The sequence below is a fragment of the Somniosus microcephalus genome, chromosome 5, assembly GCF_052327205.1.
Source record: "Somniosus microcephalus isolate GS21.2 chromosome 5, FLI_Smic_1.0, whole genome shotgun sequence".
NCBI classification, from domain to species: domain Eukaryota; kingdom Metazoa; phylum Chordata; class Chondrichthyes; order Squaliformes; family Somniosidae; genus Somniosus; species Somniosus microcephalus.
In genome coordinates this window covers 171800418-171828253 of record NC_140991.1, presented here as the reverse complement: position 1 = coordinate 171828253, position 27836 = coordinate 171800418, and the positions used below count along the sequence as shown (strand labels likewise).

Here is a 27836-nt window from a genome sequence, read left to right as displayed (position 1 = left end):
TGTTTGCTGTAGTTCAATGTTCTCTGCTTGGCAGTACTAGAATTAATTGACGACCATCACATTTTAACAACAACCTTCGAACCAGTGTGCTCGGACTGCCACATTATTCTATGACACTTGCATTCTTTAATTCATTTACGGACAGTTTGAGTGTAATGAAAGTTGGACATGTATTTGGATCAATTTTAAGACTTAGGCTTTGATCTCCTTGATGGGTTTCTACCCTCTTATAGGTATTGAGGTTACAGGTATTAACATTGCAGTGTTCAATCACAGCCACATCCAGTCGGACCGTATCAGAAATGCTTTCTAAAATTACAAACTGTTTAATACCGATAGAGAGGTAATGTAATGTACAGAAGTTAGCAGAAATACATTTGTCGGATTACTGTCGCCAAAACAAATTGCTTGTGAAAAACTGGCAGGGGACAATGACCACAACTGTGAAAGTATAGATCTCTTCCTCACAATTGTTCTGTATTTACATTGTGAGAAGAAAGCCGCACAACTTGTGGACCCACCTAAAACTAAAGCTATCAGAGTATTATTTTCTGGCAATACCAATAAGGGTATTGCTCAAATTTGTAGAATTTACAAGTATGGTGTCCCAACAGGCTCCTGCGCCTGTTTGCACCAGCCGTAAAATTTTAATGCATAATTGCTGGGCAGTTGGTGTGCAATTAGCGGATGATCTGTCACGATGGAACGTGACAGATCGGAAGTTCGGGATTTAGCGCATGCTCTGGAAATCCTGAACTTGCGGTTTATTTCAAAGGCGGTATGACGGCATACTCTGAGAGTACGCTATTACACCAACCGCAAATTCTGCCCCATTATCTGAATCAAGGAATATGTTAGCCATAGCTCTTTTAACTTACCCAGTATTTCTGCCATACTGACTTGAAAATTTTCTAGGAAATTGCATGTATTAATAAAATGGGATGATAAAGTAATGTTGCCTTCTTTGGTGAATACTCCCTCTATAAAGATTGATAATAACACCCTTGAAAATGTCAACACCTTTCCATATCTTGGTAGGCATTTATCCTCCAAAGCTGACATTGATTCTGAAATCCATCACCGCCTGAGTTGTGCAAGTGCAGCCTTTTCTAAACTGAGGAGGAGAGTCTTTGAAAATCATGACCTCCAAGTCCAAACTAAAATTCTTGTATACAAAGCCATCATCCTTCCCACCCTTTTATATGGAGCTGAAACCTGGACTACGTACAGTAGACATCTCAAAGCCTTAGAGCAATACCACCAACGCTCTCTACGCAAAATCTTGAGGGTCAGCTGGGAGGACAAGTGTACCAACTGGAGTATACTTGAAGAGGCCAATATCTACAGCATCACTACGCTCATCATGCAGCATCAACTCCGATGGATTGGACATGTCATTCGCATGTCAGACTCACGTCTCCCAAAACAGGTTCTGTACTCCCAGTTGAAGGAAGGGCAGAGGTCTCCTGGTGGTCAAAAGAAGCGTTACAAAGATAACATCAAAGTAACCCTTAAAAAGTTCCATATCGATATTAATAACTGGGAGGAAATCGCACTGGACAGAGACAATTGGAGAAAATGCATCCACAACGGTGCCGCACTACATGAAAAGAATCTCCAGCGTGCCGCTGAGGATAAACGCCAGTGCCGTAAGGAGAGACAACAACTTAAGAAGAGCCATACTCCAGTCACTACCAATAGTCTTACATGCCCACACTGTAGTAGAGTCTGTGGATCTCGGATTGGCCTCCACAGCCACCTGAAGACCCACAAGTAGATGACTGATGAAGGACATACCATACTCGAATTCGAGTGGTCGCCGATGATGATGCTGACTTCCACCAAATATTCATTTGATAGATTCTAAGGCCTAGAAATACAATTAAGCCCGAAAATGGGCAGTGCCACCGCAGGCCAAAGTTAACGGCTGCCCGCAAAATGAGCGTAGGCAGCACCGGTATTTTGGTGCTGACTGCTGATTTAAATGAGCGGAGCGGAGTGGATCGCAGATGCTCCCGTGTAACGTGCTCTTTCTGGTGGTAACATCAGCAGGAGGTTGAAGGTCGCGACTAAAGGATCAGTGCGGCGGTCTCAGGCAGTCACCTATTTAACAGTGAAAGACTGTGGCATAGATGTCGTTAAACTGTTGCATGAGAATTCAATTGAAATACATTTTTTAAAAAGAAAAACATGAACGTCTTGGTCACGAGTTTACTGGTGTAAATCATGCAGAAGAGAGTTCAATTATATTTTTAACAACAACAGACTTTTGAAGAACTCTTGGTGAGAATATGATGTTAAATTTTCCTTAATTCTTGGCCTTTTAAAAACAGACTGTAAAATTTTGCATATTATTTTATCAGCTCCTAAACTAGAAAACCCAATTTTTAAAATTTAAGGAAATGCAGCTTTGATTTTTTTCCCTGAGATTCTTACAACTGTAGTAGAGTATAGTTTATTTTAAAAGTATTTACCACCTGTAATGTTTAACTGGTTTGGCGGGGGGTTGGGATGGAGATTTGATGCAGTTTTCACTCCAATTACATAGTCTGAGCTCTCCACAGTTACCAGTTATCTCCTCAGCTGTTTACTCTATGGTTTATAGCTCACCACCGCTTTCTCCCGGCTCTACGTGCTGTCAGTGGCTGCACACACAAGCATGCTTTGGAGAGGGGCGGTAAGGGGAGCGGCGGTGTCCAAAATCACTGAGCATGCGTCAATTCAGCATTGCACGCTGATTGACGTCATGCTCCTGGTAATTAAAATACATGTGACGAGCGCAGGCAACGGCAGCGCTGCCGACCTGCCCAATATGGTGGCCACCACGTTCCACACTGGAAATAGGCGGAAACGAGGCGGCCGCTAATTTATCTTCAAAACCAGCCTTAACGGCCGGCGCTAAATGCTTGCCTTTCTAGGCCTAACTGTTTTATATTTACTGTTTCATTGTTATTTTTAGCTTTTGGAATACTAACATTCTGTCTAAGTACTTTTAGATATAATAATGAAAAAGTGTTTCAGTATTGTGCTTAATTTAGGCATTTTTTGCAGTCTCATTTTAATCTCTTAACTTGCTTTAACCAGTTCCTATAAATCTGTTCAAATTTTCCACTTTGTTTTTCTTTGTAATCTTTTTATAATTCATTTTTCTTTCTTATTCCCATTTTAGTTACACTATTCATCCATTCAAAGGACTATCGGGTAGAAATTGTATCTTGTTGCGCTAGCTTAATGGGCATAAAACAGGAGCAATGAGGCCCAAGTCCAGAGACCAACATCTTCTGCCCAAGGACGCTTGAAAATGTCCAACCCGAAGTTCGGTCGGGCCATTTTCAGATGTCCCCTAGTGGCCATCTAAAACAGGTGTGATATGGCCTAGAAATTCGGTGGGCTGCGCCACCAGTTAGCACCTAAAGAGGGCAGCTAGTGGTTTTAGCGCCACTGGCCACACATCCCGCAAAATTTAGTGGGGCACTAATGGCGGCGTTGCCTGTAGCACTGCGCCACCACCGATGACATCATCGGTGTGCGCAGCGCCCCGCTACCGCCCCGAACGCGATATTGGGTCACGCCCCCCCCCCCCCCCCCCCCCGTAGCGCCGGTTGCAATTTGCAGCCGGTTCAGGGGGGCCTACCTGTGGCGGTAGAGGCGCTAATTAAAGGGGAGGTGCGGGGCAGCCATTTTTTTTGCTGGCCGCCTGCCAGCACCTCCTTGTGCTGCCGTCCCCGGCCTCCTGATCCCCCGGGCAGTGCCGGCTGTGTCCCAAGAGCCCGGCACGTCTCCTCGGTGCCGGGCTCTTTTGCCAGCACTCGCGATCAGAGATCGCGCTGGTGCAGGTCCCTCCCCTTTAAGAAGGGGAGGAAGGCCTGCAGTGCCGCAGCGTGCCGAGCCGCAGCGTGTGGCACTGTGGCACGTTACGCTGCGATATTCAGTTTCAGCACCCCAAGAGGGACGCGCGGCGCCTCGAGCAGCGTCCCGCTTCCGTTTGGGGCGCTGAAACTGAATATCCCGCTGGCGCTCCCGGCTCCTTCCGGGGCGGGACTTCCGGCGCCCAGGTGAGCTTGGCGCCCCGACCGAATTTTTAGCCCATAGAGTTATACAGCACAGAAAGATGCCCTTTGGCCCATCGCGTCTACGCCGGCCATCAAGCCCTATCTATTCTAATCCCATTTTCCAGCACTTGGTGCATAGCCTTGTATGCTATGGCGTCTCAAGTGCTCACCTAAATGCTTCTTGAATGTTGTGAGGGTTCCTGCATCTACCACCCTTTCAGGCAGTGAGTTCCAGATTCCAACCACCCTCTGGGTGAAAAAGTTTTTCCTCAAATCCCCTCTAAACCTCCTGCCCCTTACCTTGAAACTATGCCCCCTGGTTATTGACCTCTCCACTAAGGGGAAAAGTTCCTTTCTATCTACCCTATCTATGCTCCTCATAAATTTGTACACCTCAATCAGGTTCCCCCTCAGCCTTCTCTGCTCTAAGGGAAACAACCCCAGCCTGTCCAGTCTCTCTTCATAGCTGAAACGCTCCAGCCCAGGTAACATCCTGGTGAATCTCCTCTGCACCCTCTCCAATACACTCACATCCTTCCTATAGTGTGGCGACCAGAACTGCACACAGTATTCCAGCTGTGGCCTAACTAGCGTTTTGTACAGCTCCATCATAACCTCCCTGCTCTTATATTCTATGCCTCAGCTAATGAAGGCAAGCATCCCATATGCCTTCTTAACCACCTTATCTACCTGTCCTGCTGCCTTCAGGGGTCTAAGTACATGCACACCAAGGTCCCTCTGATCCTCTGTCCTTCCTAGGGTCCTACCATTCATTGTGTATTCCCTTGACTTGTTAGTCCTCCCAAAATGCATCAACTCACACTTTTCAGGGTTAAATTCCATTTAGAAACATAGAAGATAGGAACAGGAGTAGGCCATTTGGCCTCTTGAGCCTGCTCTGCCATTTAATGAGATCATGGTTGATCATCCAAGTTAAATACCCTGTCCCTGCTTTCTCCCCATATCCCTTTAGCCTTAAGAAATATATCTAACTCCTTCTTGAATATATTTAATGAATTGGCCTCAACTGCCTTTTGTGGTAGAGAATTCCACAGGTTCACCACTCTCTGGGTCAAGAAATTCCTCCTCACCTCTGTCGTAAATGGCTTACCCCTTATCTTTAGACTGTGACCCCTGGTTCTGGTCTCCCCCGCCATCGGGATCATCCTTCCTGCATCTAGTCTGTCTAGTCCTATTAGAATTTTATAAGTTTCAATGAGATCCCCTCTCATTCTTCTAAACTCCAGCGAATAAAAGCCTAATCGACCCAATCTTTCCTCATACGTCATTCTTGCCATCCCAGGTATCAGTCTGGTGAATCTTCGCTGCACTCCATGGCAAGAACATCCTTCCTCAGATAAGGTGACCAAAACTGCACACAGTACTCAAGGTGTGGCCTCACCAAGGCCCTGTACAACTGCAGCAAGACATCCTTGCTCCTGTACTCGAATCCTCATGCTATGAAGGCCAACATACCATATGCCTTCTTAACCGCCTGCTGCACCTGCATGCTTACCTTCAGCGACTGGTGCACAAGGACACCCAGGTCTCGTTGCACTTCCCCTTCTCCCAATCTATTGCCATTCAGATAATAATCTGTCTTCCTGTTTTTGCCACCAAAGTGGATAACCTCGCATTTATCCACATTATACTGCATCTGCCATGCATCTGTCTAATCACCCAACCTGTCCTAATCATACTGGAGTTTCTCGGCATCCTCCTCACAGCACACACGCCCACCCAGCTTTGTGTCGTCTGCAAACTTGGAGATATTACATCTAGCTCCCTCGTCTAGATCATTAATATATATTGTGAATAGCTGGGGTCCTAGCACCGATTCCTGCGGTACCCCACTAGTCACTGTTTGCCACTCGGAAAAAGACCCGTTTATTCCAACTCTTTGCTTCCTGTCTGCCAACCAGTTCTCTATCCAAGTCAGTACCTTACCCCCAATGCCATGTGCTTTAACTTTACATGCTAATCTCTTATGCGGGACCTGATCGAAAGCCTTCTGAAAGTCAAAATACACCACATCCACTGGTTCCCCCTTATGTATTCTACCAGTTACATCCTCAAAAAATGCCATATTCTGCCCATCTGACCAACCCGTCTATATCATCCTGTAGCCTAAGGCTTCCCTCCTCGCTATTTATCACACCACCAATTTTCGTGTCATCTGCGAACTTACTGATCATACCTCCTACATTCATATCTAAATCATTAATGTACACTACAAACAGCAAGGGATACAGCACCAATCCCTGCGGTACACCACTGGACACAGGCTTCCAGTCACAAAAACAACCATCGACCATCACCCTCTGCCTCCTGCCACTAAGCCAATTTTGGATCCAACGTGGCAAATTGCCCTGGATTCCATGGGCTCTTACCTTCTTGACCAGTCTCCCATGCGGGACTTTGTCAAAAGCCTTACTGAAGTCCATGTAGACTACATTAACTGCACTACCCTCATCCACACACCTAGTCACCCCCTCAAAAAATTCAGTCAAATTGGTTAGACATGATCTCCCCCTGACAAAGCCATGCTAACTCTCCTTGATTAATCCTTGCCTCTCCAAGTGGAGAATAATTCTGTCCCTCAGAATTTTTTCCAATAATTTCCCGACCACTGATGTTAGGCTCATTGGCCTGTAATTCCCTGGTTTATCCCTACTACCCTTCTTGAATAACGGTACTATGTTAGCTGTCCTCCAGTCCTCTGGCACCTCCCCTGTGGCCAGAGAGGTTCTGAAAATTTGTGTCAGAGCCCCTGCAATCTCCTCCCTTGCCTCACACAGCAGCCTGGGATACATCTCATCTGGGCCTGGGGATTTATCCACTTTTAACCCACTAAAACCGCTAGTACCTCCTCCCTCTCAATGCTAATTCGTTCAAGTACTGTATATCACAATCCCCCTGCCTGATTTCTGTGCCTACATCGTCCTTCTCCATAGTGAACACAGATGCAAAATATTCATTTAAAACCTCACCTACATCTTCCGGCTCTACACACAGATTGCCATTTTGGTCCCTAATGGGCCCTACTTTTTCCCTGGTTATCCTCTTGCCCTTAATATACTTATAAAACACCTTGGGACTTTCCTTTATTTTGCCCGCCAGTATTTTTTCATGCCCCCTCTTCGCTCTCCTAATTTCTTTTTTAAGTACCTTAAGGGTCTTGAAAACATGGTCATAGTTCAGAATAAACTGACATCTCTTGAGGAGCGATGGTCAGCTATTGAGCAGAGAAACCAGACCTTCATGGAAGTCCTCTGGAGTAGGACTTCCAGTGCAGAAACGGGTCCTCATGGCCCCCCTGAAGTGCAGCAAGATACTGTCAACCCACTTGCTAGCTCTGAAGTGGGGCTGACCCATGAGAGGGATTTTAGTTGCTGTACTGGAACAGTTTGGCTAGAGGCGCGGCTAGTTCTGGAGCACAAGTCTTCAGCACGATAGGCGGGATGTTGTCAGGGCCCATAGCCTTTGCCGTATCGAGTGCACTCAGCTGTTTCATGATATCACGTGGAGTGAATTGAATTGGCTGAAGACTGGCTTCTGTGATGGTGGGGACCTCAGGAGTAGGCTGATATGGATCATCCACTCAGCACTTCTGGCTGAAGATGGTTGCAAACACTTCAACCTTGTCTTTTGCACTCACGTGCTGGGCTCCACCATCATTGAGGATGGGGATATTCATGGAACCTCCTCCTCCCGTTAGTTGTTTAATGGTCCACCACCATTCACGACTGGATGTGACAGGACTGCAGAGCTTTGATCTGATCCATTGATTGTGGGATCACTTAGCCCTGTCTATAGCATGCTGCTTCCACTTTTTAGCATGCATGTGTTGCAGCTTCCCCAGGTTGGCACCTCATTTTTAGGTACACCTGGTGCTGCTCCTGGCATGCTCTGCTACACTCCTTATGGAACCAGGGTTGGTCCCCTGGCTTGATGGTAATGGTAGAGTCAGGGATATGCCGGGCCATGAGGTTTCAGATTGTGGTGGAATACAATTCTGCTGCTGCTGATGGCCCACAGTGTCTCATGGATGCCCAGTTTTGAGCTGCTAGATTTGTTCTGAATCTAAGCCATTTAGCATGGTGGTAGTGCCACACAAGACGATGGAGGGTGTCCTCAGTGTGAAGACGGGACTTCGTCTTCACAATGACTGTGCGGTAGTCACTGCCACCAATACTCTCATGGACAGATGCATCTGTGACAGATAGATTGGTGAGGACGAGGTCAAGTAGATTTTTCTCTCATGTTGGTTCTCTAACTCCTGTCGCAGGCCCAGACTGGCAGTTATATCCTTCAGGACTCGGCCAGCTCGGTCAATAGTGGTGCTACCGAGCCACCCTTGGTGATGGACATTGAAATTCCCCATCTTGAGTACATTCTGTGCCCTTGCTACTCTCAGTGCTTCTTCCAAGTGGTGTTGAACATGGAGGAGGACTGATTCATCAGCTGAGGGAGGGCGGTAGGTGGTAATCAGCAGGAGGTTTCCTTGCCCATGCTTGACCTGAAGCCATGAGACATCATGGGGTCCGGAGTCAATGTTGAGGACTCCCAGAGCCACTCCTTCCCGACTGTATACCACTCCTGGTGGGTCAGGACATACCCAGAGATGTTGATGGATGAGTTTGGGACATTGGCTGAAAGATATGACTATGTCAGGCTGTTGCTTGACTAGTCTGTGGGACAGCTCTCCCAATTTTGGCACAACTCCCCAGATGTTGGTGAGGAGGACTTTGCAGGGTCGACTGGGCTGGGTCTGCCGTTGCTGTGCCAGGTGGTCCATCCGGTTTCATTCTTATGGTTTTTCGTAGCAGCTGTGTACATTAGAGTGGCTTGCTAGGCCATTTCAGAGGGCAGTTGAGGCTCAACCACATTGCTGTGGGTCTAGAGTCACATATAGGCCAGACCAGGTAAGGACAGCAGATTTCTTTTCCTAAAGGACATTAGTGAACCAGATGGGTTTTTACGACAATCCAATAGTTTTATGGTTACCATTACTGATATTAGCTTTTTTTATTCCAGATTTATTTAATTGAATTTAAATTCCCAGCTGTCATGGTGGGATTTGAACTCACGTCACTGAATCATCAGTCCAGGCTTCTGGATTACTAGCTCACTACACTACCATTCTTCATACTATAACTCAACCTCTGCCTGCTCTCCTGACCTCATTCTCCATTATATCACTCCCCTAACATGCCCCTAATTCATGCCCTCCTGCAGCTGAGTTTAATACAATCACATATCATTAACATTTTACATTCACCAATCCTGTGAGTATAAAAAGATAGGAAGAAAAATTCAGTTGGTTAGCGCCTTCCATTAGCACCAACAGCTGGCACTAATGGGGCACAGATGCATTAGCGCCGGGGCAAGGCGAATCCAGCGACGCACGGCAAATCTGATCCCCCCGTTGCGCCGTCGGTACAAGGTACCGCCGGGGACTTCAATGCCAGGCAGATCGTGACATCAGTGAGCGTGAATGCTCCCTGGGTGGCCAATCTACAAAATTTATTTTTGCCACCTACGTTAGCGCCTCAACCAGACAGCGACAGGGAGGGGAGGCGCACAGCTGCAGGACACTGACTCCAAGGATGTTATTTAAAGGCATCCGCATTAATCACTCGCAGCTGTCAGGGCAGGTTAGTTTCAGTGGTTTCTTGTCAGTTTCAGCTAGTGGATCACTTTGTATGAGTAATTTCAAGGTTCTTTTGTATCAGCAGTGTTCTGGCAAGTGCAAAGTACCTACATTTATTGTTCAACGATTCAAACTGCTACACTGGGGGCTGTACTGGTGCCACCTCACCCTCCAGGATCTACAGCAGAGGGAGCGTAGGCAGCCAGAAAAACGAGAACATGTGCATAGAGGGATGAGGAGGGACATCAGGGCTCTCACCACGAGGCCTTACCCTCCAAGGGTATTCCGACAGCACCTCTCCTACCTTCAATTAAGCAAGGAGCAGTGTATTAGATGGCTCTGCATCACCACCTCCTCCAAACAGTCCTCCAGCCTCACACCAGGATGATTTAAACCCCAGATCCCTTTTGCTCACCGCATGCCCATCATACCATCCCTGTGTAATGCCATATCACAGCGTCCTCCTGGGCACAAAGGTGAAATAAGAGAGACCACAAAATTTGCAAACTCCATTAATAAATTTATGCATAAACATATCACATATATCACATTCATTCTAATAACTAATGACCCTTGTGCTTGCCATAGCTGAATAGCTGTCATTGTATGCAAAGAATGTTATGTGGGTGTGAGTGTTGGTAGGTAGAGATTGTTGGTGGGTGAGCGCTGGGGGTCTAGTTCTTTCGGCAGTGGGTAAAGCTTGTGGTACAGATGGTGGTATGTAGCATTTGTTGAAGCATTCAATCACCTTGACCACCCGACTGAGGTGGATCTGGATGAGCATACCTGCTTCAGTCCTCTGACTCCTTCTCCTTGTTGTGCTTCTTCTTGCTGAAGCAGCTGCACAGCCAGCAATGCTGAGAATGAGGTGCTGCAGCATCAATGAACCTCCCCTTTGGAAATAGCCTATATCAAAGATGAGTTGAGATTAGACTGCACCTGATATTGGTCCACCCTTTGAATGTAATGCCACTGAGGCCTTTAGGACTTGATTTAGCACCCCAATCATTTCTTTGAGCAGTAAGAATGAATTTTGCATACAGTGTAAAGCATTAGTGCCTGGCGCTAATTCTCAAACTTTTCTAAAGATACCGCCCATTCCTGGGCTATAATGAATTTCTAGCCCTTTCATTTTAATTGTGTAGAAACACCACCAAACTAACTTTTTTATTATTATTTTCATGTATAGGACATTCCAGATAACATAAGCAATGGAATGCCACAAATTATGCAGAATGGAAGACCAACATGATAAAAAGAATACTTCACAGATAAAGACTTTTACAGCAATTTAATTCTGCATGACAAATGTGATATTTTTACATATCCTGTAATTATTAATACCAAAGTCTGGAGTTCAGGTTTTTACAAGACCATCTGACGAACACTGACCACTACCTGTTGCTGGAACCAGCAGAGTGGCCCTGCATTCTCAAGGAAGCTACTAAGGAATACTAAGCACTGAGTTTTCAGGAAGATGTTTAGGAAATTCAAAAGAGCCAGATGTGTCTCTGTTAAGAAATGTTTTGTGAGAAATCAAAGACTAAAACTTTAAGAAACATCACTCAACAGACTTTCCAAGAAGCATGCAAGAACTAATTATCCTTAGCTTTCAAAGAAAGCACTTAACTTGAAAGATTATTGATATTCAAAAGTAATTTTTATGGAATGCTAACAATACTAAAACAAAACAATCTCCAAGTTACTCTATCTATGTTGAATGCACTAAAATTATGTACAAAATGAGTAAGAGATGGACAATAAAACAACTATTTGTTGTTTAATTCTATATTTAAAATTTATGAATCACTATTTTTCTATCAATGTTATTATGTCTTCATAACAAATAACATGGTAAATAAACATCGTGCCATCAGCCTACAGTTTGGTTTCTTAAACTTGTTTTTCTCTCTCTTAAAATGTGAAATTAGTCCTGCCTTGTTTGTGGAGAATTAATAAGATTTTTTCATATATTCATTTGAGTAAGGGTTTGTTATGCCATATTATCTCCAATTGTGCGCTCATTTTGCTGTTGTGTGGTCGCTTCTTTCCGTTGGTGCATATTGGTTCATGCGTTTGATGCAGACGATACTGAAAAATGATTTCAGATTATAGCAAAATCAGGCCAAGAATGATGTTTTACAAAGTAAAATAAAAACAGAAAATGCTGGAAATACTCAGCAGGTCAGGCAGCATCTGTGGAGAGAGAAACAGAGTTAACGTTTCAGGTCGATGACCTTTCGTTAGAACTGGTTCTGAGCCTCTAAGCCTCCACCAGCGCTATTTAAAGGGATCAGCATCAACATCTTGCAGCCAATATGGTTTCTCAGTTTGACTGGCTCTGTGTAAATTTCTGCAACTCTTGCAACTTTCTAAACTTGTTTCAAGTTCCTGAGATGACAGGGAGTGTTGGTGCAAGTGGAGAACGCCTTCATTCTCATTTAAAGGCTTCTGCTCACACCAGTTGCTCACATTTATGGGGCTCTACTTACAGTCCCGCTCACGCTCGACTATCTTTGGGAGGGAGCGAAGGCAGTGAAGAAGAGGAGAAGGTGCTCACAGGGGGAGGAGGAGGGCCAGGAGGGCTCTCAATAGGAGGCCTTACCCTCCCCCCCCCAGAGTCTTCCAAGAGCACTTGTCTTGCCTCTACTTAAGCCAGGAGCAGTGTATTAGGAGGCTCCACTTCACCAAGGAGGTGGTCACAGAACTCTGCCACCTCCTGCAACCAGACCTGCAGCCTCAGAAAACAATGACTATGGCTCTTCCAGGGGCCCTCAAGGTCACCGTGACCCTCAATTTCTTCGCCAGCGGATCCTTCCAGTCAGTAGCAGGAGACATAGCTAACATCTCCCAGTTCACTGTCCATCGCTGCATCAGGGAGGTCACAGGGGCTCTACACTAGGAGAAGGGATTACGTTGTCTTCTCTCTGATCAGAGAGAAACAGGAGGAACGTGCATGTGGCATTGCCTGGATTGCGGGCTTCCCCGTGGTGCACAACGCCATCGACTGCACCCATGTGGTTTTGCGGGCACCGCATACCAATCCTGAGATGTTCGGTAACCACAATGACTACCACTCACTTACAGTGCAGTTGTTATGCGACCATGCTTAGCACATCATGATGTGAATTCCCACTATCTTGGCAGCAGTCATGGTGCCTTCACCCTGCATCAATCTGGTATGCCAGCAATCTTACACCCATCATGTCAAACCCAAGGGTGGCTGCTCAGAGACAAGGGTTTTCCGCTCTGCGCCTGGCTGATGACTCCTCTCCGCAACCCCAATCTCCTGCCCAGCACTCAATGACAGCCATGCTGCCACCAGGAACGTCATCAAGCAGAAAATCGGGGTGCTCAAGCAATGTTTCTGCTGCCTTGACCATGACTGGTGGAAGGCTGCTGAGTTTCCGTGGGGGAGACGTCAACTGGCCTTGCAGGACGACCTTGACCAGCTGTGGGCCTAGAAGGCCCAGCTGTAGACTGCACCGCCTCGACATGGGCAGCAGTAGTCTGGGCTGGCTAGCTGATAGGCAGCGGCAAGGGAATGGTGGAGTGGCAGTGGTGGGAGTAGGAATGCTGTCACCCTGAGGGAGGACAACAGGTTCTTGCTCCACAAACCCACTGCCACTCCCCTGGAGCGGCACCTCAGCATTCCTAGCAATCTGTTGGAGGACATATTGCTGGACTGCTATGACACCCTGCAAGCCCCATTCAACACTTGTAAACCCACGACGATGACAGCAGTTTGAGCTTGCGTGGCAGCAAGCTGAGTCTGCATGAAAGCAGTCTGCGCTTCCACTGCAGCACTGAGACATTGGGTCATTTCCGCCTGTGCTGCAATGGAAGCCACGACATTGCCCATTACACGCAGCATCAAAGCTGGGTCGACAAGGTCTCTCCTGGAGTTATCCATCATTTCTATCCTGGAAATCATGGGCTCCAAGCTCCGCGCAAAGCCCCATCCAATGTTGGAGCCGAACTCCTCCATACTCCTTGACATTGACAAGAGGCTATCTGGCAGGCTTGCCATTGCACCTAGCATTTCCGTGCGCATGCCCATCACCCTTCTTCTGAAGGCCACCCCATTGAGGTCATCATCTAAGTCCTGTGCAGCAGAACTCTTGCACGAACTTGCCCTCTGGGGAGCTGACTCCCGAGCTACCCTTTCCCCCTGGCCTTGCTGCAGCCCACTTGTCCCCAGTGTATCTATACTGCCCTCTACATTCTGCGCAGTGCCATTTTCTGAGCTGGTGTCTACAAGTGTCTTCTCCTGAATCACACTCCTCCACAACATGAGGGACAGGCTGGTCTGCTGATAGTTCTTGGGTATCTGAAAGCAGACAGGCACAAGGATCGGGTTGTGGTGAGGGGAGGCGGTAGGGGCGGGGGGGGAGGGGGAGGGGATGGTGGTGGAAGCAAGATATCCATGCTTACACCATCAGCAGCTTGTAAGTGAGAAGTGATGGTGGAATGAGGATGAAGTGGGATATGAGAAGAAGGATTAGGAATGACCAGACTGTCATTATCAGCAAGGGCTTCAAGTTCTCCCACTGACACGGCCAAGGTCACTGCCCCTTCAATGATGTCGAGCACCTTTTCCTCCAGGTGGCTGAGATTCTGTATAGTGGCTTGGCTGCCTCTCATCTACCGCTGTACTTTCCAGTTGTGAGCCGCCTTTGCCTCCAAGGGAAAGGGTAATGTGTCAATGAGTGTGGTGCAATGTGTTTGGGTGATGTGCCTGCCATAGATGAATAGCTGTCAGTGTGTGCAAGGTGTGAGATGTGGGAGTGAGTGTTGCAGCAGTGGTAAGGTTGTGAGGGTGAAGTGAAGGCATGTTTGTGAGGTATGAGTGGTGATAGATAGAGTTTGTTAGTAGGGGTGTAATGGGGGTATGGTGCATTGAGCAGCGTGTGAGGCTTGTGGTGCAGATGTTGGGATTTGGCATTTGCTGAAGCCTTCACTCACTTTGACCTGCCATGTGAGGTCATTAAACTTCTTTTGGCATTGGATCTAGATCCTTGGAACCACACTGGTGGTCATGACGGAGTTAGCTATCTCCTCCCACAGTCTTCTGCAAGTGTCCTTGGATGGCTTCCTGCCACCCTGCAGGAACAGGACAATCCACCTTCTTTGAACTGCCACCACCAAGGCCTCTGAAAACCTTTGTGCTCTCTCTCTCTAGGTTGCTGAGCCATGTCTTCAGCCAGACTGACAATGAGGTGCTGCTGCGTCAAAGCACCTCCCCTTTTAAGTAGTGCAGAGAGCCTAGGCCAAACATTACTGGCCATTGGATTGCACCTGATATTGGCCCACCCGTTCAGCGCTAAGCCAATCAGCAGCACGTTTAGTGCTGAGATCAGCGCTGCAATCATTATAATGAGTAGGCAGCACAAATTTTGCTTGCTGCCTGGACCACTTTCAAAAGATGCAGGCAAATAGCGCTGGCCCTTGACACCACCTGTTTTCGGGCCTAATCCAATTTCTAGGCCACACTATCTAGCATTGGTCCCTGAGTGGCATTCAGCATTCCTATGTTTATCAGCGGTTGCCCTTTCACCCAGTTTACCAACCACTCTGTATCAAATTGCTTGTCATTTCTATCCATGTAAAAATACTATGTTAAATAGTAAGTCGCTGTAATAAAAATATACATACAACAACAACAACTTATATTTATATAGCGCCTTTAACATGGTAAAACGTTCCAAGGTGCTGCACTGGAGTATTTTAAGACAAAAAATTTGACACCGATCCACATAAGGATAAATTAGGGCAGGTGACCCAAAGCTTGGTCAAAGAATTGGGTTTGTTTTAAGGAGCGTCTTAAAGGAGGAAAGAGAGGTAGCGAGGCAGAAAGATTTAGGCAGGGAATTCCAAAGCTTCGGGCCTTGGCAACAGAAGGCACGGCCACCAAAGGTTGAGCAATTATAATCAGGGATGCTCAAGATGGCAAAATTAGAGGAGTGCAGATATCTTACGGTATATACGATAAGTTGGTGGTCTTAACTCAGGGAAAGCTCCACCAATTATTAACCAGACTAAAACATGGGAAACTTCATAGTGGTAGAACATGTCATCCATAAGGGAAAATAATCAATTGGGAGACCATTTAGCCTAGATTATTCTAATCAGCGCTATTTTAGCCCCCGCAGTAACTTATTTAAGATAAATAGGTTACAATCAGTGTTAAAATAACGATGAACAGTAAATCTAGACTGTAGTCTCTTACAAAGTATGCCACCTATTAATCTACAGAAAGATAGGTACTGACAGGGGTCTCAAAGTAATCTATGGTGTGTGCCATTAAGCACTCTAAACTAATGGAGGATGGCACTAAGGCAGGGGGTAAATTAAAAAAATATATTTTAAATGGTACTAAAAAAGGAGAAAATAAATTGGAAAGGCACAACACCAATGATCAAATCCCCAGATATCAATGCAGCTTAATCAGCAGAACAGTATATCTGCATTTCATAGGTCAATAAATTAAGTTGAAGATAATTGAATTGAATAATCTCATGGCTGTGCAATCAATAGAGAGGACCCTGCTGTCTGAACTACAATCCTAGTTTTCATGCATCACACAGCAGGGCAATTTGATACATAAATTTATTTTTAAAAGCTGTCAAAACTAAATATTATTAGCTCTATTATACCATAATAGCCATTAAAATGTCAACCCACAATCACTATATCTAATCTTACTGATTGAATTTTATTAAAAGTAAGCATAATATACTTAATGCTGTGGTTAGGTTCAAGATCTGATGTTAATGTCTACCAGATCAGTTCTAGTTAGCTTGCTGATTATTTTTCCGATATATAGATTGTCAGCACTTTTTTTAAAGGAACATGAAAATTTGTGCAGATTCAATGTTAATTCTGATTCTTGTAAAGTGAAGTTACATTACAAAAGCAAACTGAGAGGGAATTGCTCTTGAGTTCACTACGGGTTTAGAGCAACAATTCGTAATAACTTTCCACGCTCTTTCTTATATTCCAATTCTGAAGCACTTAATGTGAAATCCTGTAATTTAAAGGTACGTCACCACTTCAGTGATGAATCTGCTTCTGGCTCACTTTGGGATTTTTCGACTATTTTTCCACAGAAATGATAAAGAAATAATAATTCCTCTGAAGGATTGTGTTTTAAAGCAAAGTATATTCACACAAGTTGCAAAAGGCAGTGGGATGAAAAGTGATTCAAAAGCTAATTTTCTCCAAAGACTATAAACAATATGCAATTCATTCGCCTGCTCGGTAATCAATAAACAACTCTCACTCACTGTGCTGGGAGGTCCCTAGTCCCAGGTAGTCAGCTGGGGTGGCAGGCACAGGACCTCCGCTCAGGTTATCAACACAGCAAAATCAAAAAAGGAAACAGACACACACAGTCAGTCAGACTTTTAAACAGGAAGTTGCGAGGGTAAGCTTTCGGCGGCCTCAGAAGGAGAATATGGGAGGGCAGTTAAGAGACATTTCTTTCCAGGTGTCAGATTTGGCTCAGTGGTAGCACTGTTGCCTCTATGTCAATGGGCTGTGGGTTCAAGCCTCACTTCATTGAAGCTTGAGCACATAATCTAGACTGACACACCTGTGCAGCAGGGAGAGAGTGTGTAAGTGTAAGGGGTTTTAGATAGCAGAGGTTTCTCTCTCTAGAGGCCTCTCTCTCTTGCACAGTAAAACCTTGAGTGGTTCGACCCACTCGCCCCTTAGATTCTATACTCTGGACTTTGGGGCAGGAACTACAATGTAGAGAAAACTCTTGAAGACCAAGTTTGATGAAACTAAATGAAATTTTATTGCATAAGGAAAAATAAATCAAATGCAAGCAGATAAGAGAGTACATGGGAGGGAAAAACACAAACAAATCATAATGACACAATACTAACATAAGGCAAATACAGGCATCTTATACTCTACAAAAATCATCATGAAATAAGGAAACACACGGAACATCGAGGGACAACAACTCATGTTAATTGTACCCTTAAGTCCACCCCCTTAAACCTATCTAGATCTGATTGTGAAGGGCCAGAAACATGCTCACCAATCCAACTAGGAAGTACCAGGTTTTGAAAACAAGTCTGGGTTTTGATCCCTTCAGGCGTCCCGTCTCCTCGTGGATCGTGGAACCCCTGTGAGCTGCGCCACACCTCTCTCCTGAGGTGGGGGTCGGGGCGGCTGGACACCGGCGGGCCTGGACGTCGGCGGGGTCGAGGATTGTCGGCTCGACCCTGGTCAGAGGAGCCTTGGGCTGGTCTTTGTATAGGTTTCTTCAGTTTAATTTTCGTCTCTTCCCAAGCCGGAGTGGCTGGAAGGCTTCTTCTCTCGGGGTTTTATTTTTTTGTCTCTTCTCCCAAGTTGGCTCGATGGCCTCTCGTTTCGGCAACGGCCTGGGGATGGTCGATGATCTCCCGATGTTCTTCCCCGGGGCGGGACGCCGGCTTCGAACGACCTTCTTGATGTTGGCTTAATTCTTCTTCCTCCTCCGATGGTGGAGAGGAGTTCGTTGATCTTCTCCCAAACCAACTCCCCTTGTTCCACTGCCACTCGGTCATGTGTCTCTGAGTGTCCGTACGACTCCAACTCCTCCAATTATACCTTTCCTTCAGGAGCCTCCACTTCCCGCTCAAAATCAGGTTAGTCTTTGTTTAACTTTTGGCGGGCTTGGTGCACAGCGGGGTAGTTATTATATTTTAAAAGTGTTTTAGATGGCCGGTAAAGGCCCATCTCTGGTCTGGAATGACCTTCATTGTTTTTAATGTCCTGCTGATCTCGTTATCTAGTCCTTGGTGCTGTTCTCATGAATATGAAATTGTCCCCTTTTGTCTGGGTCAACATTTGGATGGCCTCTGTCTCCAGGCCGATCTTGAGTGGATCTGCATCTAATCCATATGTATATGTGTGGGTATGGTTTCGTTCTCTCAGAAACGGCTTCCAGAACTTACTGTGGGTTGAATCCACAAAGCTGTCTGAGGTATCGCAGGAACCATTTTAAAATGTCCCAATAAGCTGGTCACATGGTACGGTGGCCATTTTGTATGCCCCTTTTTCTGGGCTTATTTTGAAACAGTCTTTAAAATCATGGCCTCTTCTGCCATTTGACCCTTATTAATGTAAAGTTCAATTTTGCAAATCCTACACTCCCCCCTGATGATACTGTAACTTGCTTGAAGTATCATAATTCTGGTTGAGCAAAATTTTCAGACTTTCCACAATCTAACCATCTCCAGTATTTACCTATCTATGACCCCACGACACATGCATTTCCTATTTCAGAAAAATCTAGTGTACATTGAGCATGTACAGATGGCAATACCTTGGAGTTAAAATCTAACAACTTACTTCCAGGCGTGGAGGGGGTCCTTATACCCCTACATCACCTAGTGCATACACATTACCCTTTTAATAACAACACATCTAATTCAAATGCAATGAGAAAAATAAAATACACACACGAAAAATAAAACTGCATATGAATACACATCAAAAATACTACAGAGGAGGGAGGGAAAGCTTAACTTTATACACAGCAGCAAAAATCTAAACGGGTGTCTCTTCTTCTACCCGCACATAATGCTCCCTCCATTCCCCTCTAATCTCGTACTTTTGCGAATGTTTGACCTTTTTACAGTGTACAAGCAGTAAATAAACTACAATGATAACCTGGCACACTACAAGAATGTGGGAGGCTATCCTAATCCAAGAAGGGACTTCTATATTAGTGAACAGGTTACACCACGGTGGGGTCTCTATGTTCAATATGTCTGCCCCTATCTCTAAAGTCTTCTTCTCCAGTGTGTCGAAGTGTTTCTGTGAAACAACAATGGCTTTTAATATCTTGGTGAGGTGTTCAGGGAGAGGAGGAATGATATATCCAAAATGTGCAACGAATCACTAAAGATCGGTGAAATTCTCTTTCACAGTGATGTGAACAGTGGAAGGTTCAGGAATGGGGACAATTCGCTCTAGGGCCACTTGAACTTCTGCCCTGGGCTTGAAACAGAAGCTGCTGTCACTAACCGGACACCAACCGTGCTGTCCATGCTGGTAGTGGGGCGCTGCAGTGGTGACACAGTATGTCCCACCTCCTATATATGCCACCTGCGGGGGCACATGGCCTTCTGCCATTGCCTCCATGGTGCAATTTATAGGTTTCGCGCCAGCAGTTCTGAACCCGCACTGTGGTTTTGAATGGGCATTCAAGTGCTTGGGACACAGGATGATGTGTGCTCCCCGGCTCCGGCACCCCGAGAGGTCGGTACCCGTCATTGCATGCTCCCATCAAATGACATAAGGTGGGACCCCTGTGTAGCGAATGTGCGCACCCCTCTGAATGACTCCAATGTTCTCCACCCTTTATACTGGGGCGGGTTTGGCTGTCTTTCCCATCACCGGCATTCTTATCACTATACCCATAATGGTGTGATTAGACCGTCCACAGTCCACTGGGACTGGGTAGGCCTCTGAGGCTAGTCTGAGTTGGCACGGACTCAATGTATTCTCAAAAGGGTGGAGGGTTGTGAGGTGCTTGTTGCTGATCCAGGAGGGGACTAAACCTTGTTTTAAATCCTCCAGATTACTGCGGCCCTCGCCCAGTAACCATGCCCCGTATAGCACACAAGCTTCGTTCTGCGCAGCCTGATCGGACGCGTTCCGATCCTCCCTGATGAGAGCATTTACCGTTCTGGCGTGTTTCTCCAGCTCAGCTATTATCTCTTTTAAGTGTAGTGTCATGGCCTGGTCCTCATGTAACTCAGAACCCACTACCTTATTCTCGTCAGTCAGCATCTTTCTCAACTGTGTTTTCATACCATTGATCTGGGTTTGCAGCTCCACGTCATCCAGTGTGTTGATGACGGAAGTTCCTGTATTAAAAGCTGTGAAAATATCATTTACTGCACCCCTTCTTTGTCTCTCTATTCTGTCCAATACCTCATGTGGTGTGGTGTACAATTCGGCTCTGTCGACATCGGCAAAGTTGAATTCGTAAAACTATTCAAATATGTTTGATAACAGGACCTGGTATGATTGCTCCGTTTCCCTGGGGCACCACTCTGGCAATCGTACCTCGGTGAGGTTTAAAATCACCGAAGCCACCGCGTAGTGCACCCCTTGGTACAGCACCTGACCTGTGGGTACCAATACCAATCCGTTCCCGGGTCCCTTTGTCGTGGTGGGGCACCCTTCCTTGAGGGCTTTAGCTACCGGAATTGTGGGCAGGGGCTTGCGGGGTCGGGTGATGAGCTCAGTGGCGTTTACTGGGATCTGAGAGTATGGGACTCCGCACGCCCGTGTGCTGACATCCCACCTCATTCCTTGTCCAGCATCCTGCCACTGTCTTTGTAAAAAGATGGAGACGCCTGTGGGGCAAGCGCGTTCTGAACCCCACATACAGATGTAGGTCCCCTCATCTGGTTCCCACCATTTGTCCCAACAGACACTCAACCCCCCATGGGTTCCCGTAACCGTCCAATGGGTGTTGTTACCCAGTCTCTCCCACTCCACAGTAGAGTTCTTCATGGTGCTGCTCAACTTGCGCAGCCACCACCAACGATCCAAAGGTACATATCCTTGACAGTTCAAGCAAGTCTTCTTTCCCACGGTGACGTTGATCCTGGGTGCAATGATCAGCACCCTGGGGCACATCAGAGATGTTTCTCTGTATGCGAACCCCGTCTGGCTGGAGTATTCAGTAGAGTTCGACCCCAGCCAACCTGGCCACCTTCCTTCATGGAAGTAGACAGCAGTCCCCTCAGCGTCCCGTGGGCCGGTTCCATCAGTCGCGCTGGGGCCTATGTTGCCAGAGCACCCGTAAATGGTGGAGTCCTTAGTGCAGCCCCGATAGGCCCAGCTCCACCCGATCATCACGAACGCGACGAGGATCCCTCTCATCTTTCTCCTGGTTCCTGCAACAAATCACACAATATAGCCAGGCTCCCGAGAGATTCTGGCTTAGGTGACGGCATGATCGGGTCTTTCGACCTCGATCCAAAACTACACACATACTGGGCAGATTTAAAAACGACTTAAACTCTAATCTCCTTAATATACACACCTTAAACTTAAACCTAAACTTATGTATGTACAGTGCCGCCCGTCCCCGGGTGGCTTGCCTAATCCCTGATTGGACTGCAGCTCGCCGCTCCCTATGGCGGGGCTGCAGTGACCTGTGGCTTGGGTTCCCCGCAGGCTTTTGCTGTTAATCGGGGACTGCGTTTTGTCAAGAGTTTCTCAGGTCGGCGTTTACTGGGAGCGGGGGACTCGGGCCAAGGTTTAACTGGCTGAGGCGTTCGAGTCGACCTGCAAAAAGGTACTTTGGGCGTGGCTCCCTTAGCGAGTGGACCTTCGGGTGGGACCTTAGCTCTCACAGCCCGTGGCTCTTCCACGACTGTGGGCGTCGGCTCCCTCCCCTCAGGCTCCGCCCCTTTGGGATTCGTGCAGGCTCCCTTGGCGAGTGGACCTTTGGGTGGGACTTTAGCTCTCACAGCCCGTGGCTCTTCCACGACTGTGGGCTTCGGCTCCCTCCCTTCAGGCTCCGCCCCTTCGGGATTTGGGTCTGTGGCAGACGACTCCGCCTCACCTGTCCCTACAGGTGGAGGATCTCCGCCCCCAATTTCTACCTCCCCCACGCTCGAGTCGAGGGCGGGACCTCCGTCCTCCGACTCCACCTCCTCCAGAATCGTGTCGAGGGCGGGACCTTGTTGTTCGGGCCCCTCCTCGTCCGAGCCCCAGGCCATCGGGGAAACCTCCCCCCAGGTGAGCGGGACTGATTCTCCTTCCAAGCAGGCTACAACGCCAGCTTGTGTGGTCTATGACTCATTGCGCGCCTCAGGCTGAGGATCTTTACCCTCAGACCTGGCTTCGGTTGCTGATGCTCTTGCACCCGGTTTAAACAGTTTGCAACGATTCATGCGAAACCACTTGTTGCGTTGGGACACCTCCACTGTGCGAGTGGCGTAGACCGGTGGATTTTCCACCGATTCCGGTCTATCCTCCTGGTCTACGGCTCTCTCGCCAGCACATAGGGTTAGACCCAAGAATTTTACGTCTCGCCGGCCAACCCGCGCCTTCGTAGGGTTTTCCTTAACACTCACTATCTCCTTCACACTCGTGCCCGCTCCCCAGAGACAATGATTTCTCAGGTCCACGTGGATCCCGTGGGCCACCAAGAAATCAGACCCCAGGACTCCCATTCTCCCTCCCACCTCCCACTTCATTAGTGTGCACTTCCACGTGGTGCGGAGTGGTCCTAAACGAATGGAGAGGGGAAGGGAATGTGCGCCAGCCTGTTCTTCGCCCGTGAAGCCCGACAGGAGGTATGGGACCCCGGTGGAAAGAGGCGAGGCGGTGGGGTTATCTGCGTGGATTACGGTGCACGATGCTCCCGTATCCACTTCCATCTCCACGAGGGGTCGTCTCCATACATCATATCGCAGCGCACACAGGTAGACGGGTTGCGCCGACTCTAGTCATTTGGGCACAATGGTCAGGGTTTCGGGCACGACAAGACCGGTTGTGACAGCTATTTTCCCCTGTGAAATCATCAGAGACCGCATTGTCTCTATGATTGATTCAATCGCAGTGGGATTCATAACTGCACCAGCTCGTGCTGGGGCAGGAGCTACAGCTTGGGTTTGGGCTGGTGCTGGGGCGGCGGTCTGGGCTTGGGCTTGGGCTGCGGGAAATTTCCCTTTATTACCCTTACACGGATTTCTACAGTCCTTGCGCCAATGTCCATCCTTCCCACACCTGTAGCAATTGAACTTGGCTTGGACAGGGCGATTCCCCTCCTGACGCCACTCCTTCTTGCTTGGGGCTGCGGGTTTTGCCTCATGCACCTTTCCCTTCTGGGGAGGTGTTTCCTGACCTCTACAATTCTTGTACGCAACATTTAGCTGACGGAGTACCATCTCCTCCGTGACGCCGGGATCTTGGGGATCAAACCATGATCTGGCTAGGGCCCGTATCTCTGGCAAGCTGTTGGTAACCAAGCAACAGAGCCAATGAACCCGCTGTTCGTCGCTCATTACAGCCCGTTCAGGCATACCCGGACAGCTGCGTCAATACACTGGCCACAGCCTTTCTGCGAAAACCCGTGGGGGTTCTCCAGATAGCTGCACGGTCCCTTCCACACAGTCGAACGGACTACCGTCGTCCACTCCCATTACTTCTAAAACTTCCTCCCTGAGATCCGTATACCCTTTCCGTCCCCTCTTACTATCGTCTGAGAGGCACTGAAGGATTGTGCAATCCAGGGAGAAAAGCAACAGTTTCACCTGTTCCTGATCATCACAGTCATTAATGGCTGCTGTTTCCTCTATCTCCCTGAAATGAATCGAGGGATCTCCCTTTACGGTGAGTCGTGCGAGGTGGCTTACCATGGACCATAATTGCGGGCCAGCGTAGGGCACCACGAGCTGGTTCTGGTGGGGTCCGATACCGCCATCGGCAGCGTTGGGACCGAACCTCTGGTGCCGAGCGGGACACATTGGTGCCGGTCCCGGCTTTGCTACCTGTGGTTCTTCCTCACACTCCACCTCGGCTACCTCCTCTTTCACTACCCCCTCCTTTTCCGGCCAAATCTCACAATAGCTCGGCGGTGCTGAGGGCTCGGTGGCTGGTACCACAATTACCTCAGCTGGAATCGGCTGTTTTGATTCCTTTAAAAAGTCCATGCGACTAGCTTTCGGGCTGACGAGACACACCATGCCTTTTGCCTTTACCAGGGCTATTCTTAGGTCCTCTATGGTCTTTTGGCAGGGGCCGTGGTCTGTGCTCTCAAACCCGTGCTCGAGGGCTAGCTTGTAAGCTGCCTTAACCTCCACTACTCTCTCCTCCTGCGTTCTTAGCTGTTGTGCGAGGCGGGCATTTCTCTCCCGTATCCTCGTTTCGTTAATCTTTGCCTCAGTAACCTGGCACTCCAGGTACTCTATCCTAGCCTGATGTTGACTAGCTACCACTTGGCGTTCCTGATTCAGCGCGTGAAGCGCTGTGATGAGTTTTTCCCCTCCCATGGCCTTTTCCTCTATCTCTGCTGCCTGGGTTGTGATCCTGGCTGCCTATGCTGCAACAACTCGGTCCAAGATCTGGACCTGCTTCTTGTAACACATCAGCCACACTGCCTTCTCCACTGGCTTCTTATGCTCTTTGCTCTCTGTCCACCTGATGGCTGCGTCCACCGGACGCCCATCCAGTAAGAGATCGGAAATCCACTGCTCAGTGAGATTTACCTTGCCAAAGACATAATCTGCTATCCTCTCATCCATTGCATTTCGACCATTCAAACTTGGATCTACTACATTGCAATCCTGCTGCCAGAGTCCTGCTGCGGTCGCCATTTTCAGTAAGGGGTTTTAGATAGCAGAGGTTTCTCTCTCTGGAGGCCTCTCTCTCTTGCACAGTAAAACCTTGAGTAGTTCGACCCACTCACCCCTTAGATTCTATAATCTGGACTTTGGGGCAGGAACTACAATGTAGAGAAAACTCTTGTATACCAAATTTGATGAAACAAAATGAAATGTTATTGCATAAGGAAAAATAAATCAAATGCAAGCAGATAAGGGAGTACATGGGAGGGAAAAACACAAACAAATCATAACGACACAATATTAACTAAGGCAAATACAGGCATCTTATACTCTACAAAAATCATCATGAAATAAGGAAACACACGGAACATCGAGGGACAACAACTCATGTTAATTGTACCTTTAAGTCCACCCCCTTAAACCTATCTAGATCTGATTGTGAAGGGCCAGAAACATGCTCACCAATCCAACTAGGAAGTACCAGGTTTTGAAAACAAGTCTGGGTTTTGATCCCTTCAGGCGTCCCGTCTCCTCGTGGATCGTGGAACCCCTGTGAGCTGTGCCACACCTCTCTCCTGAGGTGGGGGTCAGGGCAGCTGGACACCGGCGGGCCTGGACGTCAGCGGGGTCGAGGATCGTTGGCTCGACCCTGGTCAGAGGAGCCTTGGGCTGGTCTTTGTATAGGTTTCTTCAGTTTAATTTTCGTCTCTTCCCGAGCCGGAGTGGCTGGAAGGCTTCTTCTCTCGGGGCTTTTTTTTTTGTCTCTTCTCCCAAGTTGGCTCGATGGTATTATGTCTGTGTATAATTGAGACACGGACAGCAGGAGTTGATTATAACAAGTCTTTACTGAATGGAGACAATCGGAAAACTGAAACTACAGAAGGCTGCTAGCGCCTTTTATACAGGGGTGGTCACTGCCGGTACTGCAGTCTGAGACCAGTTATTCCCTTAAAGGTACATACACAACAATTCCTCCCCTTTTAGATAAACAGTACATAACATTCATTTAACAACTAAATGATAACTAATTACAATCACAATTACAGTTGCTAGATACATTGGTTGAGGTTAAGCAATTATAAGTTCAGTCTTTGAGGAGGCTTCCTGATTCTGTCTGGATAACGCCTCTTTGGGGTATCAGGTTCTTCTGGCAAGGTTGAGTCAGGATCAATGCCGTTGTTTGGTTCATCTGCTTCCAATATCACCGATTCTGCGGTAGATGCAATTGGTACGTCGGTTTCATCGCCAGGTGTATCAGATCGTGGTATGGAGTTGACGTTTTCCAGTGACGCTAGAATCTGGTCAGCATGGCGTCTTACAATGCTCTCTCCAACGTCCACGGTATACATGAGAGGTCCTTGCCATGTACAAATCGTTCCTGGCTGCCATTTCTCTGTGCGGTAGTCCCGGGCCAAAACTGGTTGACCTATCTTAAAACTCCTGGTCAGCCTTTCATTCATATTCTGAAACTGTCAGTTCTCCACATCTCTTCAGACGTTTGGCTTAACCAAATCCAAGCGGCATCGTAGTCTTCGATTAAAGAACATCATGGCTGGAGTTTGGTTGGTAACCGCATGTGTCGCATTCCTGTAGGCAAACAAGAAGTTGTCCACCTTGTGTTGTATGGGTATATCTTCATTACACATTGCCTTGATAGCCTTCTTGAATGTTTGAACAAACCTCTCGGCCAATCCATTAGTGGCTGGATGATATGGGGCAGATGTGTAATGCTTAACACCATTGTTCTTTAAGAACCTCCGGAACTCTTCAGACACAAACTGTGGTCCATTGTCAGAGCAAATCTGTTCAGGCAGCCCATTCCTGGCGAATATGGTTCGTTAGACTGTGATAGTTTTTTCTGTGGTGGTTGAGGACATTTTTATTACCTCTGTCCACTTTGAATGTGCATCCACCGCAATTAAAAACATCGAGTCCATGAAGGGACCAGCAAAATCAATGTGCACCCTTTGCCATGGAGATGAGGGCCACTCCCATGGATGTAGAGGGGCTTGTGGTGGGGCGTTTTGGACCTTCTGGCATCCTGTACAGCTCTTGGTCATCTCTTTGATTTCTCTATCGATTCCCGGCCACCACACAAATGCTCTGGCTAAGTTCTTCATTTTTACCCCTCCCAGATGACCCTCATGAAGCTCATTAAGCACTCTATCCTTCAATTTGGGTGGAATTACTACTCTGGATCCACACATCAAGGTTCCTCTGCACACTGACAGCTGTTCTCTTCTCGGCGAGAATGCTGGCAGCAGTGGTTCGCCATGTGCTGACCATCCCTTCACCGTTAAATCATAGACCCGGGATAGTGTCGGGTCATTTCGTGTTTCCTTTTCTATGTTTGCATTCGTCACAGGGAGACATTCGACTATGGTCGAGTGGAATATCTCCATTGGATCCACTGCAAGTTCTTCTTCCACCGTCGGCAACGGTAGGCGCGACAATCCATCAGCATTCCCATGCTGTTTAGTTCCTTTGTACTCGATGCCATATTGGTGTGCCCCTAGGAAAAGGGACCACCTCTGTAGCTGTTGTGCTGTCATTATCGGTACGCCCTTCTGAGGGTTGAAAATGGAGACAAGAAGTTGATGATCAGTTAGTAGAGTAAATTTTTGACCGTGCAGGTAGTGATTGAACTTCTTCAGCCCCCACACTAGGCTGAGGGCCTCTCTGTCAATCTGGGCGTAGTTACGCTCGGCTGAAGTTAACGAGCGTGACGCAAAAGCTATCGGCCTCTCTAAACCATCAAGGAATTTATGTGACAGTACCGCCCCAATGCCGTAGGGAGACGCATCACACGCCAGTCTT

At 47.4% G+C, this 27836-nt stretch overlaps 1 protein-coding gene across 1 annotated transcript in view; it reads left to right on the top strand.

Moving 5' to 3' along the window:
* tmem196 (transmembrane protein 196) overlaps positions 1 to 10982 on the top strand; it is a 53131-nt gene extending 42149 nt beyond the window's left edge. The window contains exon 6 of the mRNA XM_085988437.1: positions 10895 to 10982. The gene's annotated coding sequence lies outside the window, so the exon portion shown is untranslated. The remainder of the gene's footprint in view (positions 1 to 10894) is intronic.
* The last annotated feature ends 16854 nt before the right edge of the window (positions 10983 to 27836 follow it).